Source organism: Agelaius phoeniceus, chromosome W (genome assembly GCF_051311805.1).
Source record: "Agelaius phoeniceus isolate bAgePho1 chromosome W, bAgePho1.hap1, whole genome shotgun sequence".
NCBI classification, from domain to species: Eukaryota; Metazoa; Chordata; class Aves; order Passeriformes; family Icteridae; genus Agelaius; species Agelaius phoeniceus.
In genome coordinates this window covers 21,579,680-21,586,693 of record NC_135301.1, presented here as the reverse complement: position 1 = coordinate 21,586,693, position 7,014 = coordinate 21,579,680, and positions in this window count along the sequence as shown.

The following is a 7,014-nucleotide window of genomic DNA, read 5'->3' as shown; positions in this document are numbered from 1 at the left end:
TACCCTTTTTATAATTTTTTTTTCTTTTTTTTTTACGTGAACTCTGCAACCTTAAATTTAAAAGGTGCTCCATGAGGTGCCTTGGCTTCTCCATTGTGCTATGTCCTGGAGCTGCCAATGGGGGGAGGTAATTCTTCTTGGCAGCACTCTTCCCTAGTCTAATACTTTCTGGAAATTTTCAAAGTGGTGTTTGCCATTTTAGAAACATAATTTTTAAAAATTTGTGTACCAAAAATAAGGTTTCAACTCTTTCACCTCTGCCGCTTCCTAACATTTTATAGCAACCACTAATCTGTTTTGCCTGCATGTGTGTTTAAATTCTGTGAACGTAGGTCTTTCAGAAGTTTCACGTAGAAAAGCGATGTATTGGTATTAATTTATGACTTAAGTTTTCTGAAGTACACAGTTCTTCAGCACTTTTGTCCTTCACAGAACTAAAAATGCAGCCACCAAATAACCGTGAATGAGATGCAAATTTCAAAGCTTTTCATGTTGATTTTTTTTCTTTTTCAAGAAAAATAAGTGATGTAGGACAAATGAAAAAAAAAAAGTGTCCTCTGGCCAAATTTGTTCTGAATTGATCCGCTTTAGGAAAATAGCATTACGTAGCATGACATCCCCCCCCGGCTTGAAATGCAAAACCAAAGGGCTACATGACGTTAACTGATTCAATGTCTAAAAGATGCAATGTACGTGTAAACTAATCTTACAGCTATTTTTTGAGACCTAAGTTAGCAGGCTTGTACCCTTTAATTCTCCTGTTGAGAGGAAGAAGAGGTAAAGTTTAGAGCACATGAACTTTTTGAAACATCCCATAGGATATTTGAATATTAACTACTTTAATTTAAAAGTAGAATGATTTTTTATTGATACATTTCTGCCATTTCAAGAAAAACTTCATTGCTTCTCTCAAGTAAATATTTCTTAAATTATGTTTCCAGTGGTATGTGTCAAGTAATCTTTTTTGCATATATCAGGTAATTCAAAAGACTTCTGTGTGAGTAAAGGAGAAAAAAATTTTTTATAGCAGTTATTCATGCTTATCCTTAAATTGTCATCAACCTGTAGTTTAAAGTCTTCCACTGGATCTAATATTTCTATTACTGTTTATCCAAAGTTTTGTCTAACTAGAAGTTTTTCAGTTATTTCAATAACACCTGGACTGGAAATGCCACATATCATTATAATTGTCTTAAACTTGTGAATTTTGATTTTTATTCCTAACAATTGATGCTGAAATGCACTGAGTTGTTGTGGCTTATATTTTGGGGTTTTGCTGTTTTGTTTTTTATTTTGTTTTTTTGTTCTGGGTTTGTTTGTTTATTTGGTCAACTGTTTGGTTGGGTTTTTTTGTTGTTTATTTTTTCTTGTTGTTGTTGTTTTGGGGTTTTTCTTTTTCTTTTGGTTAGATTGATCCAAACCCAGATCAGCCCACAGATGAGATACCATCTTGCCCCTCTCATTGAAGGAATCCATAAAAAGCTGACTTGACTTGGGTTTTGAATCACACCTTCTGTGTTGAAGATCAAGGTATCACAGTGGAGACTTGCTTTTAAAGGAAATGATATTGCTCTTGCCCATATGGTGAATAAATGAAAAGAACCTGTGATCATGCTTTTGACACCCACAGCACATCATAGGACTGCTCCACATGCTTGAAAACTTACGTCCCTTTCCATTAAATAGTAGCACATACTAGGAGCAGCCTTATTAGCATGCAGTCAGGTGTTTCAAAACACTCAAACCATGTTGTAATGTTGTAAGAGAGGAATGGCTGCTTTCTATGATTCTATGAAAATTTGCACATGCTTATTACTTATGTTATACAGTTGTGTCACTACAACTTATTCTCATTTGTGATGGACTGTTGTTACCAACCTCTCCCCAATTGTTTGTGATCTGCACAACAAGGAACAAAAGACAGCTTTACCAAAAAAAAAAAAAAAAAAAAAGAGATGAAGGCTGACAAATTGACAAATGCCCTGACTTTTTCTTTTAATTTGATGTAGCCTGGACTTTGCCTGCATATGCACATGCTCAGAATTGTCCTTGTAGGCTGATCATGTATCACCTCTTCAGCTTGGATCCTATTGTGGATTTATTTACAAGCATTACATGCCTTCAAAGTCAATCCTTGCTTTATGTTTTGCAGCCAACTGTAGTAGACAAGCAACAGATAGGTGGGGGAAGAGAGAACAGAAGGAAACTAATGAGACGTAATCAAGATTGTATACTTTCTTGATTTCTTAAAATAATTTATTGCCTTTGTGCTTTTATTGCAAATCAGTGTTTTGTTACAGACTGCCTAAAGATCACTAAATCTCAGGTGAATTCATCACTTGCCAAACTGTTAGAATACTATTTGTTTCATGTTGCACTGTTATTTATATTTGTGTTTTGGTTTTGTTCTTTGAGGGGGATTTTGAACAGGGACATGCACAAAACTTACAAAGTGAAAGCAGCACCAGCAGACACTAGCAAAGTGTGAAAAGAAAGTGTGAAAAGGGGATAATCAAATGCTGTCCAGGGTTCACGGGCAGCAATAATCTTAACTATTAGGGATGGGAAGGAGAAGGTTTGTTGGTTGGTTTGTGTTTGGTTTTATTTAAATAATATGTAGTTCCCTAATAATCAAAAATTATATATAAAATGAGTCTCCAGTAGAAAGCGTATTTCAGATTGCAAGAAAAAATTGAACTATGGCAACTAAGCAGCAGCTCAGTTTGCCCATTTGGTATTATCTTCAGGGTTTATGATACTCTGTCACAGAATCATAGAACACCAGATTGGAAGGGAGCTCAAGGATTATCTGGTCCAACCTTTCTTGGCAAAAGCATGGTCTAGACAAGATGCCCTAGTACACCTAAAAAGTGTCCAGTGTTGGGGAATCTGCCACTTCCCTGGGGAGATTATTCCAATGGCTAATTGTTCTCATTGTGAAAAATTGTTCTCTCGTGTCCAATTGGAATCTCCTGAGGAGTAACTTGTACCTATTACCCCTTGTCTTTTCCATGTGACTCCTTGTAAAAAGGAAGTCTCCATCTTCTTTGTAGCCACCCTTTAAATACTGGAACATGGTGATAACGTCTCCCCTTAGCCTTCTTTTCTCAAGGCTGAACAAACTCAGTTCTCTCAGCCTTTCTTCACATGGCACCTTCCCAGTCCTTGAATCATCTTTGTGGCTCTTCTCTGGACCCTCTCCAGCCTGCCCACATCTTCTTTTGTATATCAGGGACCAAAAGTGAACACAGGATTCCAAATGTGGCCTGACAAGGCACTGAGTAGAGTGGGAGAATGACTTCTTTATCTCTGCTGGTGGTGCCCTTGTTGATGCAACCCAGCATCCTGTTGGCTCTCTGCTGCAGCAGCTCACTATTCACTCGTATTCAGCTTGTTGTCCACCAGGATCCCTAGGGCCCTTTCCACAGAACATCTTCCCATCGGGATAGATCCCAGCCTATGCTGCATTCCTGGATGATGTTTTCCAGGTGCAAAATGTTTGTCTTTGTTGAACTTCATAAGGTTCTTGTTAGCCCACTCTTCCAGCCTGTCCAGGTCTTCCTGCAGGGAGGATCTTTCTTCCAAAGTGTCCGCTTCCCCATTCGGCTTGGTATCATCAGCACACTTCATCGGGGTACACTTAATTCCATCATCCAGATTACTTATGAAGATATTAAACAGCATTGGGGCCCAATATCGATCCCTGGGGGACCCCAGTTGTGACAGATTTCCAGTTTGAAAAGGAGCTATTTACCACCACCTTCTAGGTGTGGCCTGTCAGCCAGTTCCCCACACACTGCACAGACCGCTTGTCTAGACCATAACACATTAGTCTCTGTAGGAGGAGGCTGTGGGAAACAGCATCGAAAGCCTTGGAGAAATCCATGCAGACAGTGTCCACTGCTTGCCCCACATAACCAAGCCAGTTACTTAGTCATAGAAGGTGATCAGGTTTGTTAAGCATAATTTGCCCTTGGTGAGTCCGTGCTGGCTTTTCCCAATCCCATGTTTCATTTGACTTCTGATAGCCCCAAGGAAGATTTGTTCAATAACTTTCCCAGAGACTGAATAAGACTGATGGACCTATAATCTCTGTGATCCTCTTTTAATCCTTTCTTGTAGATGGGGGTGATATTAGCCTTCTTCCAATCTCCTGGGCAGTCCCCCGATCTCTGTGAGTTCTCAAAGGTTATGGAGAGCAAGCAGCCTTGCAATGATGTCAGCCAACTCTCTTAACACTCTTGGGTGGACAGTGTTAGGGTCCATCGATTTGTTGGGGTCAAGCTCCTGTAACAGTCCACATGCCAACTCTTTCTTCATTGACAGTAGGTCTGCATTTGCATCAACCTGGATTTTTGTTCCCAAGGCCTGGGGCCCAACAGTGCTGGGTGAAGAAGACAGAGGAGAAGAAAGTGTTGAGAACCTCTAGCCTTTTCAGCATTGTTGGTGACTAATTCATCTCTCCTGTTTAACATCAGATGCACATTTTCCTTCTGTTTCTTACTGTTTACATACACAAAGAACCCTTTCTTTGGATTTTTGACATCTCTGGACAATTTCAATTTGTTCTGAACTTCTGCTTTTCTAACTGCTTCTCTGCATGCCCTGGCAGTGCCTTTGTAGTATTCAATAGCTATTTGTCTGCTTTTCCATCTCTGGTATGCATCTCTTGGTTTTGAGCAGACTCGGAGGCTTGCAGTTAAGCCAGGGGGTCTCTTGCTCTGCCTATTTGGCGATTAATTACTTTTGTGCTTCCAGGAAAGCATTCTTGGAAAAACTCCCAGCCCTCACTAGCACCTTTATCCTCTGTGGAAGCTTCCCATAGAATCCCTCCCAACTGAGCTCTGAGCAAGCTGAAGTTTGCTCTTCTAAAATCTAAAACCTTTGTCTTAATGCTAACCTTTAGCTCTCCAATTCCACAATATTGTGATCACTGCAGCCAAGGTTATCACAGATATTACAAAGCATATTTTCTTGGTTTGTGAGAAGCAAGTCCAGCAGTGCCTCATTTCTGTTTGGCACATCTAACGTTTGTATGAGGAAGCAGTCCTCTACATATTCCAGGAACTTGATGGCTGATATATGAGCTGCTGTATTGTTCTTCCAACAAATGTCTGGGCAGTTGAAGTCATCCGTGAGAACCAGGTTCTGTTGACCTGAAGCTTGTCTAAGTGACCCAAATATTGCTCCATTTGCCTTATCATCGTGGTTTGGAGGTTGATAGACTAAAACTATTATAAAACTGAGCCAGAGTATCAATGTTACCAACCATACTCAAATTAGTTTGCTGAGAATTGCTCTGATTGCTCCTGGGCTAGTCCTGAGAGCTTTAAAACAAACAATTTATAACAAAAAATTTCCATTTTAGGGCCAGTTCTCTTCAACATCTTCATAAACGACTTGGATGCAGGACTCGATGGTAAACTAAGTTTGCTGACGATAATAAAATGGGAAGAGCTGTTGACTTCCTCAAAGGCAGAGAGGCCCTGCAGAGAGACCTTGACAAATGAGAGGGCTGGGCAATCACCAACCGTATGAAGTTCAACAAAGGCAAGTGCCAGCTTCTGCACCTGGGATGGGGCAACCCTGGATATATGGACAGACTGGGGAACAAGAGGCTGGAGAGCAGCTCTGCAGAAAGGGAACTGGGGGTCCTGGTCAATGCCAAGTTAAATATGAGTCAGCAGTGCCCTGGAAGCCAGGAGGGACAACCATGTCCTGGGGTGCATCAGGCACAGCATCGCCAACCAGTTAAGGGAGGTGCTTGTCCCGCTCTGCTCTGCACTGGTGTGATCTCGCCTCAAGTCCTGGGGGCAGTTTTGGGTGCCACAATATAAGAAGGATATAAATCTATTAGAGAGCATCCAAAGGAGGTCTACAAAGATAGTGAAAGGTCTAGAGGGGAAGCTGTATGAAGAGTGGCTGAGGTCGCTTGGTTTGTTCAGCCTGGAGAAGAGGAGACTGAAGGGAGACCTCATTGCAGTCTACAGCTTCCTCATGAGGGCAAGTGGAGGGGCAGGCACTAAAACTGATCTCTTCTCTCTGGTGACCAGTAACAGGACCCGAGGGAATGGCCTGAAGTTGTATCAGGGGAGGTTTAGGTTGGATATTAGGAAAAGGTTCTTCACCCAGAGGGTGGTTGGGCACTGGAATGGGCTTCCCACAGAAGTGGTCACAGCACCAAGCCTGACAGATCTCAAGAAGTGTTTGGATGATCCTCTCAGGCACAGGGTGGGATTCTTGGGACTGTCCTGTGCAGGGCCAGGAGTTGGACTTTGATGATCCTTGTGGGTCCCTTCCAACTCAAGATGTTCTATGATTCTATGAAGCAAACAAAAAATCCAACGGCTTTAATCATACATTCATCTAGAATGCGAAAACTTATATAGAAAAAGCACTGACTTCTTGAACGTATTCTGAAGAAGAAATGAATGATGGAGCTATTAGATCTGATCAGTGTTTTTATGCTAGAGATTTGTAAATGTAAGTTTTCTTTTCAGAAATCGTGTAAAAAAAAAAAATAAAACCAACCAACCACCACCAACAAAAAACCCCACCCAAACCCAAAAACCAACAAGAAAAACTATTGTCTGAGACATGTCTGATGTTGACTATTTAAAAACTAATTCATCATGTGAATCCTTGTGCAATGAAACAGCTCAGAAGGGAGGAGAGGGGAGGGAAAGCTGATGTTTCTGTATTGTGCTCATTCTTACAAAGTTATGCCTTATTTTTAAGGCTTCATAAATATAATAAAATAGGCTTTTCCATAAGTGGCCTTTAAGAGAACATGAAAGATATTTTATGTTCCAAAAATGATGACAGAGTGATTAAATGAGAGTCATGTCTTAAGTGATTCAGTTCAAATGTTTGGACTTTGATAAGCAAGAATTGGAAATTGGGTGATGTCTTATGCTGCCATTTTTGTGACTGTCCTTTCCTTCAATCCTTTCCAACCAGACAAAATTTTACAAGTTAAAATTGTTGGCATAAAAGGGCATTTGATGATTTAAC